The sequence below is a fragment of the Aplidium turbinatum genome, chromosome 2 (genome assembly GCF_918807975.1).
Source record: "Aplidium turbinatum chromosome 2, kaAplTurb1.1, whole genome shotgun sequence".
Classification (NCBI taxonomy): Eukaryota; Metazoa; Chordata; class Ascidiacea; order Aplousobranchia; family Polyclinidae; genus Aplidium; species Aplidium turbinatum.
In genome coordinates this window covers 5,858,205-5,871,559 of record NC_137473.1, presented here as the reverse complement: position 1 = coordinate 5,871,559, position 13,355 = coordinate 5,858,205, and positions in this window count along the sequence as shown.

Sequence of the window (13,355 nt, the reverse complement as noted above, 5' to 3'; positions counted from 1 at the left end):
AAATGCAATTTAGGAGGCTATTTACCAATTACAGATTCTGGATTCTAACGCATGGCTGTTTCAGAGCATTTGCCTAATTGGCCACGCAATCGCTCAATTGCTCAATGCTCATCCATTACTATATATATATAATATATATATAAATGATAAAAAATATTTAAACATGATGGCATAAATGCTCCTTGCCTTCAAATCTAAACAAATGATGCAATAATGTGATTTCTACCACGGTAGCATCAACTTGGTATAGAAATCAGTGGATGATGCAACATCCAACTTGATCTTGAAATTAATGGATGATGCAACATTCAAGCAACAACAGCCTTAGTGCATTATTTTATTGAGTTATGCAAGCATGTACTGTGAGTGAAAGGCACTTCACTCGTAAAAAGTAGTTTTGAGGTGAAATAAGCATGAATCTACCTTTTTTTGCATCTTTTTTAAAAAAAACCAATAAAACCCAAAAAAACCCGGGTTTTTTTAAAAAAACCCGGGCGGGTTGGGCTTTTTTAAAAAAACCCTGGTTTTTCTCAACCCTGGGTTGCTTACCTCTAAAGGATGCAGCCTATTCCGTCCCCCGATTTCGTCCCCTAAAAAGATTGAGAAAAAACTAGAACAAAGCCGATGTTGCTGATCGGAGCTTCCGCAACATTTTAAAATTTTCCCCTTGAATTGATCATTGAATTTTTATAGGCCATCACAAAATAACCCTAATCTTACTCTAACCCTAATAAACCTCTAAATTTTAAAAACAGCCTTATGATGAATTTTTTCTATGCATGTGAAAACGCTTTTGAAGAATTACACTTTATTACAGCATAACGTTTTAAAGCAACACTGCATGGGGAATTTGATCTGTATGGCAGATAGTGTTGGGCGATATTGAAAAAAAAACGATATGATATTTCGATACTTTTCAATATTTTTGTTCTAATTAAGAAAAGAGTTTCTCAGTCGTCAAAATTAGTGTCAGCAAGTGCCGACGCAGATGCATAAATGGTGCATTAGCGTTGGCAATAAAAATGCAGAGGCCATACGAGCGCTTGTAAGGTTAGGGTTAGACCATGGCGACCTTTATACACAGGCCATGGCAAGATGCAGCTTAAAATTTGAGTGAAGGCCGATCTGTTAGTAGCCAAAATTGCAAGTATAAGTTGATAGTTTGAGTATTAGTTGATAAATAGAGTCTTTGTCTCTATTTTGTGAGAGTTTGAGTTACTTTTGTGCTGTTTTTACCATTCAAATAACGGAATAGATTTTGGCACTTGTACTGGAAATCCAAAAAGCGTCTGGCAACACCAGTATTTCGGAAAATATTGTCATTTTGTCAACATAATTTTAGGAGTTTTGCAGTGATTTGGGATTCAGTGATCACACTATGAGTGAATTTAGCTTAAACTTCAAAATTGAAAATACATCGGCCTTCAGTCAGCCCTCCAGTTCGTACGTTGTCAAGGCCTGTGTATACAGATCGCCATGGGTTAGAAATTACTCCCAGTCTTTATTGTGCCGAAATTATGTTAGTGCATACGTAAATCGAGGCAATCTTCTGGAAGGGAGCTATCAATTTGTTACCGGTACCTGGTTGAGCAATTAATGTAATTTTATGATAATTCAACGTCGCTAGATGTCGAACTAATGTAAAACAAACGTAAATTTCTTATTGGGCATTGTTGTTACGCAATATAACCCGCCAGGAAAATTAAATCGATTTGTGCTGACTCGAACTTTGAATCAACCCAAAATTAACTTACTTTTCCTCCCCATGAGTTATTTAACGTGAATTACCGTAACAGTGTGAGTATCGCATTGCTCGCATTATCGCTACTTTTGGTATTATTACATCACAACAGATCAAACAATACGGTCGTGGTAGACTACTCTAGTCAGGGTTGAGAAAAACCCGGTTTTTTTTTAAAAAGTTCAACCCGCATGCTTTTTTTTTAAAAAAACCCGGCTTTTTTTGTGTTTTATTTAAAAAAGATGCAAAAAAGGTAGATTCATGCTTATTTCACCTCAAATACTACTTTTTACCAATGAAGTGCCTCTCACTCACAGTACATGCTGACATAAATAATGCACTAGGGCTGTTTAACTACGAGGCCTTCTTGCATAAATGAGTTTTAGTGTAGTACAAAGTGGCATTACTTGATTATTGGGCAGTGGCTATTTGACCGGCGCCGGTCTTTGAATCTGAAACACTATTTGACCGGTCATGACGTCACTCTATAGGCACTTCTTTCTTTTTCTCTTTCAAAGCAAAAGACGAGAAGAGTACGGTAGGTATATAAGTTGTAAATTCGACGATTATCTTCAACTGATTGGATGGCGCGGGGGTTACGTCTCTGGTTGGTGTTCCAGAGGGAATGAGTTCGATTCTTCGCGGAATCGTTTTTTTTTTATCTTTTAACTAAATTTTGATCCGAAGTGACTCAATCCTTAGGCTGCTGCATTTTTGTAGTCAATTTTTATTTTCGGAAGCCTACAGCCCAATTTTTTATGTCTTTTCAACTATGAGTAATAAAGTCAGAGTTTTTTAATTTTCTTGAATTTGAGAATTTCTCTGGATAATTTTCCGTTCGTCATAAGAGGATGTGACCGTGTTTTCCGAACGACGCATTACATTTTTGCGATGTGACCGTGTTTGCCGAACGACGCATTACATTTTTGCGTCGTTCGGCTAACACGGTCACATTCTCTTATGACGAACGGAAAATTATCCGGAGAAATTACCAAATTCAAGAAAATTAAAAAACTCTGACTTTATTACTCATAGTTGAAAAGACATAAAAAATTGGGCTGTAGGCTTCCGAAAATAAAAATTGACTACAAAAATGCAGCAGCCTAAGGATTGAGTCACTTCGGGTCAAAATTTAGTTAAAAATAAAAAAAAAACGATTCCGCGAAGTATCGAACTCATTCCCTCTGGAACACCAACCAGAGACGTAACCCACGCGCCATCCAATCAGTTGAAGATAATCGTCGAATTTACAACTTATATACCTACTCTTCTCGTCTTTTGCTTTGAAAGAGAAAAAGAAAGAAGTGCCAATAGAGTGACGTCATGACCGGTCAAATAGTGTTTCAGATTCAAAGACCGGCGCCGGTCAAATAGCCACTGCCTGATTTTTGTGTACAGAAATATCCACTGTGTTTTCAATTTATCCTTGGAAATTTCCTTCACAATCACATCCTTAAGTCCTAATTTGAAGTTTGTTTTAAGTATATACCTTGTAGTACTGTACTTTGGTTCATTTTTTCAATTTTCTGATAAAAATTGGACAAATATGATACTCTGGGTTTTTTTGAGTGGGTTTTTTGAAAAAAACTTACCCGGGTTTTTTTGGGTCGGGTAAAATACCGACAACCCTGAGTCTCTAGTAGGCTACATATATTTTTCGCTTATTGTTTTACATGTTTGGTACAATTTTTTCGTAATAAACGTTCACAGCAATTGCCGAGGCAATTTCAACTTTTGCCATTTCGCCTCGGCAACGTTTTTGTAGGGGTTTGCACTTGTCTTTGCAGTTACGAGTTAGGGCTGTGATAGTTAAAATATCGAACAAAATTGAAATAAATATCGATATTGAAAAGATATCGTATCGTATTGAAAATTCGATACCGGGTATATCGCCCAACACTAATGGCAGAGGTGTAAGATCCAAGATTTTTAGGATCTTGATCCGATCCTGTTTTCACTTTTTAAGATCCGGATCTGGCAATTTCCCGATATCTTGGATACAAAGTAAAATCATGTTTGAAATATTATTATAAAAGTATTTCACCACATGAGAGATTCACACTTTTTGAAAAAGTACCGTAGTTTACAAAATGGATTAGGCCTAATGAAATTCAGTAGCTTACTATACCGGTAGTATTTAGTAGGTGAAGCGCATAGCCTACTACCGGACTTAACGCATTATTGGCTGATCACTTTTCATAGCATGTTTCATCCCAACATAACAAGCATCCTGACTTGTAGCTTAATGTGTTATTTTTCTTCATTCAAATGCATACCTAATTGCATACCACTACCAGTGTACAGTACACATGGCACAATCACTAAGGTAGTATGGTTGCTGAAATAACCACAAGCTTAATAATGCAATAAAATCGATCATCATTTGCCAACTTAATGTAAGCATAGCGGCCTACCTTGTAACCCCATGCATGGTTGTCTAACATTAAACGCATACTGCAGTAAACATGCAAGAAGCAAAACTGAATACTGTTGATTGAAGTTTGGAAATGTTATGATCTCATTGATCCCTTTTGAGTTTTGACTTGAACAAAATTTCAGTGTTGCCACAAACGCAATGGTTCAAAACTTTTTCAAGGTTTGGAAATGTCGCTCGTTAAAACTTTACTTTATGTACAAAATTTTGGTTTATGTACAAAATTTAAAAAAAATATTATTTAGGATCCAGATCCTGTTTTATTTAAAAAAGTAAGATCCAGATCCAATCTGGATCTGGTGAAAAGCAGTAAGGTTCGGATCAGATCCGGTTCCCTGTCGGGCTTACACGTCTGCTCACCTTCGCCTTCTTATGTCTAAATTCTATAAAATGTATGCTAGAGTTGAGCATGAGCAAGTATAGTGGAGTAAAAATATGGAACTCAATCCCACTAGATATTAAAAAAAATCTTTTGACTTATTTAAAAAACAATTTTGGTAAAGAGGTCACTTTCTTCAACCACAGACATATACAACCAAGCAACCACACGGCACTAAACATAATCCATTAAAATTGAACATAAACTATAAGCTACAAACGTTTTCGGCCATACACACGTTAGCCCTTATCAAGTAACAAAAAATAACTGCTTATCATTTCTACACTGAAAAAATTTTTAAAAAACTTTACAAAAACTATCTAATTGCAGAATATTAAAGTTGAATGCAGTGTAATTTACTAATGTGGACCGATACTCTTTAACCCTATATTGCCCAGGTGGTGCTGAATCAGCACCAAGCACTTCAAATGTACTGTCGCGGCTTAACCACTGGCTCCATGCATCCAGATTTTTTTGACTTTTCCTAAATATCATCGAATTTTATTGTGTGTAAATTTGGGCCTCCAATGTCTTTTACTTTTCATGCAAACATATGCATTTTGAAATGCAATTGGTGAAATTTTGCTAAATTGCTCTTTTCGGAGAAGACTGTGTGTTTCTTTATTGCTCATATGGAGCGTCGCGCTGGCCGAGAACTGTCTGAAAACAAAACCGCAAAAATGTATGACTCATTTTCTGGTTGGCGGTTTCTGCTTTAGCGTTGTCAATCAAAGATTTGTGCTGGAGGAGAATTTTACTTCATACACAAACCTTTCATCCAATAACATCATATTGCTGCAGTAAACGTAACATCCCCAGGAAATGTTGAGAAGCGGCGTGAAAAACCAAAGTAAATTTTCTTGGTAGATTTCAATTTTTTTTATCAAAACACTTGCTACTAATTCCATCGTTTGAACGCAACGCTGATCTTTAGTCAATTTGCTAAATAAAAAATCTTTTTGTTTGCTGTGAGATTCATAGCAGTTGTAACTTATGACCTCACAATTCCTTGATCTTCAAACGCAATCTATGAATTCCTTTTCTAACAACAAAACTGTACACATTTATCTATTTTACCTTCAAAACTGGGAAGTGGCGATGACAATACAAAGAGCTTTCACTCAAAAACGTCATATCACTGCAAACTTGAATTTTCTCCAGTCCCTAAATGTTCAAAGGCCACTTGCAAAATCTATCCACATTTTCTGGACAGATCTCAATTTTTCATGAAAGTGCTTGGTGAGAGTTTCATCGTTTCAACGCAAATGCTGATTCGGTCAATCTACCAAGTCCGCAATTTCTTTTGTTTGCGTTTGTAGACAATGAATCAACGTTATGAGAGCGAATTTACTGGCTCTGCCATACCAAGAAAAAAAACGAGTATTTACTCTAACAACGTAGCCTACGGTTTTCGAAGTATTAGATCAGAACATTGATCACTCTTTGCTGTGTACGTGCTTGTTATGATTATTTTTTTGCATCGATCACCTGCTTTAGGTTACGTAACTCAAAGAAAATCATAATTTATTGCCGTCATAATGCACCGGCTATAAAATTCATCACAGTAAAATCTTCCAAATATTTTTAAACCTTTGTCAATATTTTTAAACCTTTCTCCCACTGATTAAACATTTATGTCAACGAAAAGGCCACAACTTTTACATAAGTGCTGATAAGGAAGCATTTGAAGTGAGCGTAAATACCTTCTTGTAAATCGCGGAGGGCTGACGCCTATATCCATTAGGAATGAAGCTACCCTCTTTTTCCTAAGCATCGCCCAGACAGACATTTGCAGACGTTGAACCAAAGCTAAAAAGGATTAATTTGGTGGCTGGTCTTTCATGTTTCTTGTAAATATTTTTTTTTAAGTCACAATCAGGGTCTCATTTTATAAGTTATTTTGATAATTATGAATCCATTTATCGAATGTGGGCAACAATTTCTAACATCTTTCATGCCTTTAACTTTCTAAAGATTTAGATAACTAGGCTATACTTTAGAAAATAGACTGTATACATAGGTGACGTCAGCCGAGTGGCTTTTAGAGCGAAGCATAACTTCCAGTGGTGGGCACTAGTTACTTTCAAAGTAATTGAGTTACAGTTACTTCGCTCAAAAAGTAACTAGATTCAGTTACAGTTACCATTTTTTTAAAAGTAACTTGTTACAGTTACTTTTCAAAGAAATGGATGTGTACTGACCTACAACTACTCTTCTTTGCATGAAGTTCAAGTTGAAAAATACATGATAAAGGGCAAGACGATACTTTGTTCGTAGCTGTTGCCTAACTACAAAACAGCGACCACTCTGCTAGCTGTCCACATACTATAATGCTTCTAAAAATCCATAATCCAAGCCCAAAACGTCCGCATACCAAATATAAAAAAATAAAAAATTGAAAAAACGACATGGCAAGGACACTCCGTACTTATAAGCAGAAGGCCGTGTCAATACTTTTATACCGGTATCTAAAATGAGCGAAGAGGCACAACATCAATTTCCTTTTAGAAACAACAGCATTTCAAAATGTTGATCGCTAAGCCCAGCTCGCTTTGGCTTCAAAATGTCTTTTCCACGGGTAGAAAACATGGATTTACAGGGACGCAACATTTAGCCGAGTGGCTTTTAGAGCGAAGCATAGCTGCATAACATCAGCCGGAACTATAAAGGCTACTCGAAAAGGGATTCCGACAGGAATTAGGAGTATAGAGAACCGGGAAAAGTTTTCCTATATTCTATTAACTAAAGAAAAGTGAAACAAAACCAAAACAATGACAAGGTTTGCTTTTTGGCAACACATTATACCCAACTGCAGTACCGAGTTATCCATGTGCTTTTCATATTTCCACCTGCTAAATATTATCACAGTTTGATGGCAGTTAGCTCTGCATTGGAAAATAACTTCTGCGTGGACTTCGCAATACAGGCGCTATACCAAAGTTGCTATGTTCAATCTGCCGCGAGTCTGAAGCAGGATTTTATTTAGTCGTCATTGGGCAATTTGTTGCAATGCAAAGTAAAACAGGCATAGGCCTACAATAGAAAATTTTAAATGAAAAAAATTTAAAATTTAAATTTTTAAATTAAAATTTAATAATTTTCTGGTCTTATTTTGATTGAATAAATAAGAGTGGCTGGACTATGAAATCGATGTAGTTGCAGTGACGTTGCCGTTTTTATGAGCATTTACCCAGCTACTAAAACGATGTATTTTTAGTACTGAGAGAAAAGTCTACAGACATTGAATCAATGCAAAATGCACAAATTTTTCTTGCCGGGTAGTGCTAGGCAAGTCGGCATGGCTTCAAAACTTATTTGAGGTTTATTCGTGCATTTTTTTAACTTCCGTGATGCTGCAAAAAATTCAACTGTTTTTTGCTATTACAATCTACTTTGTGACAAACGGTCCTACTCAATACAGTTTCTTTTACTAAGTTAAACAAAACTTGACAACACCATAGAATAAATCAAAAACAAATATTTTCATTCTGGTGAGTGGAACAAACTGCAAGACGTTTTTATAAAAAAAAGTGTCCAGAGTGTCGTGAAGATTCGTTTGACTCGCACAGAATAAGATACTTCTCAACAATACAAAATTGTGTGAACCATAGGCTATAGACCAGAGGTTCTTAACCTTTTTTCCCTTATTACCCCTTTCTGTCCTGATCAAAGTCCCATTACCCAAAATTTAATTTTATCTATTTTGACATATTAAAAATATAAAACAGCGTTATTCAACAAAAACAACATTTAATTCAAACAAGGACATCAATAGTGAGACATTTGCTCTTGTTTTATGTGTAGCCTACAATCGGTGCAATATTTGGTGCGATTTTGAATAATTATTGCACAACGCAAATCTAACTCCAGATCTAACAGCTTGTCTGCTAGGCATGCCACCCTGTTCTGAAACATTGTATTTGAAATATCCGTCTTCAATCGTTGTTTATGTTGCATCTCAAGAAATTCAGTAACCTCTGGTAAGAAACACACAAGCCGAATCAACATGTTTCTATTTGAGAGCCAGCGTGCAGAAGTATGAAACAACAGAAAATTATACTCCACTTGCTTATCTTGACACAATTTTCACAAGAGTCGTGTATTAAGGCCACTCGCTTTTATATAGTTCATTACTTTAATAGCACAATCAAGTGCTTGCGTGGCTGTGACATAGTTCTTGAACAATCGGAAACTTCACTTTGTCAATCTCGGTGACCGCGCCTGCGTCAGTGGTTCAAAGCCTCGACTAGTAGTAGTATGCGAAACTGCAAGGAGCTCTGCAAGAAGCTTTCCCAGTCAGAGGATAAAGATTCAATCAATCAATAGTGTTGTTGCGAAGATACCGAAAAAACACCATCAGTTGAGAAAGATTTGCAACATCAACAGACTCATCAAGCTGTATTCCAAACACAGGAGAACCTTTGAGATTTGTGATGAGTTGTGATTTGTTTGTTACATCTATAATTCTAAATATTCTGGTTCAGCTGATTACCCACCTGCTATCCTGAAATTACCCACTTGTGGGTAATTACCCATAGGTTAAGAACCACTGCTATAGACGAAACAGCTTGAATTGTTTCTGACTATCCTGAAAGACAACAGTGAAACCTTTTCAAGAAAAGCAATTCTAATATTGCGTTATTCAAAATCAGACTAACGTCTTCGGACGTTAAAATCCTTTAAAATGAATAGCTACATTGAGCGCTGACAAATACGTCGGCAAGAAAAACCGCAGACAGAAAAATCTTAAAATCATTTGTAAGCCTTCAATCTCTCGAGAGAATGGAAACCGCAAACGCTGATGACGCGGAGAGTGAGAAAAAACGAACATTTTTTCTTGATTGCAGTGTTTCTTTATTTTAAATGTGGTAAAAAAAGTACTGCTTGTGTATTGCTTTGAATCAAGAGTATTTTAAGCAATTGAATGACAATTTTACAATTTTCATAACCCCAGATAAATTTTCTATCTGTAGTCAAAAGATGGTAATGATGAGACTCGTAATAAAAGAGTTATAAGCGTTTAAACTGGGTGCTGAATCAGCACCACCTGGGGATTCGGTGGAACTCAGAACCTAGGGATAATAGGGTTAAACTTTTAATCGTTATGACTATCAACACCTAATATTGGAACTTGACATTTTAACGTATTATGAATGCAAGTTTGTTTCTGTCCTGACTCTTTGTTGCAAGTGTAGATAATTTAGTGTAATGTTTATTAGATGTTTATCATCGACTTGGCTGAGGGTGGCTGCTTGACTCGAAGACCGTCATGGTCACTTCTCAGCTTCCCGTTGTGAATTACTTCAAAGATGCAGTGTACTTTTGTTATTTTTCTTTGTTTCAATTGTATTCGTTAGGCGTGCTGCATCATATAATGATTTTGCTGTTATAATATTGCACAACAAAATAAACCAATCAATCAATGGAGCAGAGCTGGAGTTTGCCAATTTCCAAAACATAGGGTGAATTCAAAATTTCATTTTTTACAAATTTTTCGAGCAGGTTCTAACCTTAGTTTAGCAACTTTGCATTTCAGTTAAATCAAATAGCCTAAGTCCCGTAATAGTTATGCTTGTAGAAGAAAAAATAAAAACGTCGCCGCGACTTTCTACCTTGCAGTAATGCTTATAGGCTAAGTGTCCTCCACCAAAGTAGACCAAAATTTTTTGCATCCTTCAGATATTTCGTGTTATAGGCTACGCATCGGCAAGAGTTAACTCAGAATTAGCCGACATTTTGGGTAGAGTGGATTCGGAGTTTAAACGATAAAAATTTTCAGAGTCAAATTGGAGTCTGGTTCGGGTCTGGTTTCATGGAGTAGGAGTGGAGTCGGAGTTTTGTGGCCGTAGCCTACTAGCTACAGACATGACTTACTACATAAACTACTATTCGGGCATGTGTTAAACCTTTCAAGGTTTTGCCACCTGTTCCCGTTCATTGACAAAGCGAGTAGGCTACTTCGACTATTGTAGCTGGTAATAATGCCTTTTTTTTAAACAAGCAGCAAACATTAAACAGACTAAAATTAGTGGGCCCATAAACAGCCGTGCCCGCCTTCCCCCGGATGGTTAACACGGTCCTGATAATCACACTCCGCTTAACACTGCTTAATAATTATAAACATTATGGCAGAACTTATTGCCGTCTTTACGTGCTGACGAGCTATGATTTTGTGTTAAGGCACCTGCAGCTAATAAGGCCCGCTAATTTTCAAACCTCAATATTTTTCTAAATAGGCTACTGCATAATTTTCAACGAAACTTGGAATGAGGATACTTTGGGTCTATCTAAGCAACATATCTATGAAACAAGTTTCTAAGTAAAAGGGGTTGTAAAATATTAAAAAAATTAAAAAAATCTCAAGCGGGCCTTATTAGATGCACGTGTTGTGAATAAGGCCCGGTTTGAATTAGCACCAAAAGTGATGAAAAAGGTGTATTTTCACTATAACCACACCACAAAACAAATTCTAATCGACAACACAGGCACATAACTAATAATTAAATACACAGAGACAACTATTCCCTCCCCCGCCCAATGCTCCATTTTTCAAAAGGCGACATGGTGTTTTTAGATATGGTAGGGATGATAAAGTATTTTGATTCTAAAATTATGATATTTCCATTGCAATAACAAATTGGATTAATGGTGTAACAAGAATTGTTTAGGTCACTGAAGTCTTTAACCCTCACTTTCTTAACCAGGGGTGCACAATAGGGTGGAGTGAAAAAAATTTTTATAAAATTTTTATTAGCTTGGGGTTGGAAAACTTGCCAATTACTACTAAAACTAGTTGTGCAAAATTAGAATGTAATCTGACGAGAGCTTGATCTGCCACCAACCACTTGAAAATTTATCATTGGGCCATTCGGTGTGAATTCACACGCAGTCAAGAAATTCAACCTCTTTCATTTTTCTTAAACTTTACACACCTTTTCATTATCTTATATGATGAACACCTGCAAAATTTGAGTGAAATTTATTGAGAAACACGAGAGTTATAAAGCATTTAGTTTGGGGGGGTCTGACGAGGGGGCACATTTTTTTTAATTTTTGGCCTTGTTTGAGGTCCTATTGCTGCTTAAGTAAATTAGGTAAGAACCTAATTTTTTTACAGGTGATAGTACTGCTGACAAGTATTGAAAAAACAACACCATTCACATTGTCACTCTAAAAGGTCAGACGTCAAAGACATCCAAATGTGGCCCTTTCCAGCTCTCGGTTAAAATTTTCTAAAATGTTAAAACCGTGCCAAGACCCTATTTTTGATTGGTTTTGGCTGACATTTAGTAGAAATGTTGTTTACAGGATTCTCTATGAACTGAGAAAATTTCAGTACAAAATATTAAAGGGGTTGGGAGGTATTTAATGTGAAACATGGGTCAAAATTACAAAAAGCAAAAAAGAGGTCCTTTTAATATCCCGATTACCCATGACCCCAGTAAAAATTTACCCTGAAAGTTCATAGAAAATCCTGTAAACAACATTTCTACTAAATTTCAGCCAAAACCAATCAAAAATAGGGTCTTAGCAAGGTTTTAAAATTTTGGAAAATTTTAACCGAGAGCTGGAAACGGCCACATTTGGATGTCTATGACCTTTTAAAGTGGGAATGTGAATGGTGTTGTTTTTTCAATATTTGGCAGAATTATTATCACCTGTAAAAAAATTAGGTTCTTTCATAATTTACTTAAGCAGTAATAGGACCTCAACATGGCCAAAAATAAAAAAAATTGTGCCCCCTCGGCAGACCCCCCAAACTAAATGCTTTATAACTCTCGTGTTTCTCAATAAACTTCACTCAAATTTTACAGGTGTTCATCATATAAGATAGTGAAAAGGTGTGTAAAATTAAAAAAAAATTGAAGAGGTTGAATTTCTTGACTGTGTGAATTGACACGGAATGGCCCAATAGTAAATTTTCAAGTGGCTGGTGGCAGATCAAGCTCTCGTCAGATTACATTCTAATTTTGCACAATTAGTTTTAGTAGTAATTGGCAAGTTTTCCAACCCCGAGCTAATAAAAATTTTATAAAAAGTTTTTTTCACTCCACCCTAGTGCACAACGTTACCCCAGGGGCCCATGGTCCTTATTACCAAAATTAGCCTAGTCTGATCATCATTATCAGTCTTGCTTTAATTAGAAAAAAGTTCAAATTTATTGGTTTTACTGCATCAGCATGCACCTATCTTTCACATAAAATACAAAAAAACGGAAGTCAAAGCGGCTTGTTAACTGCAGAGCAGTCTAAAATATGTGAAAATTAATAAAACCACTCATTTTCAGTCCCTCCAAACTTCAACTTTCCGTAACTCAAAAAGTTCTCAACTTTAGGCTGTGAAACTTTACCAGTTAGTCTCAATTCACCATAGCAGCAATCAGAGCTTCCAATTTTGTTTAAAAGATTTGTAACAACGGAGATCCAGGGGGTGGGCCTTATTACTGGCCGGGCCTTATTAGCTGCATATGCCTTACATGTTCAGGAAACAACTTTTTTACCTCGTAAACTATAGCCTACTGTATTTATACGAAACAGGGCTACCGCGTAGTGTTAGTCTGTTGGGGATAATGTGGCAGCATGCTGTTTCTCAACACTTATTTTTCTACAAAGTTCACTTTACTCTGGATGGCATTGTTGGTGGAGCTCCTGGCTGGGCAGCAGCCCAATCGGCCCCATCCTTAATCTAGCACGATTCAATCTACCAGCCTTTAACCCTGAAACTCAACTTCGCAGTCGAGAGCCTGCATGTTCGACTCCAGCCACCCGCACTTGCTGTTGTTTTTCTGGGCAAGAAACTTT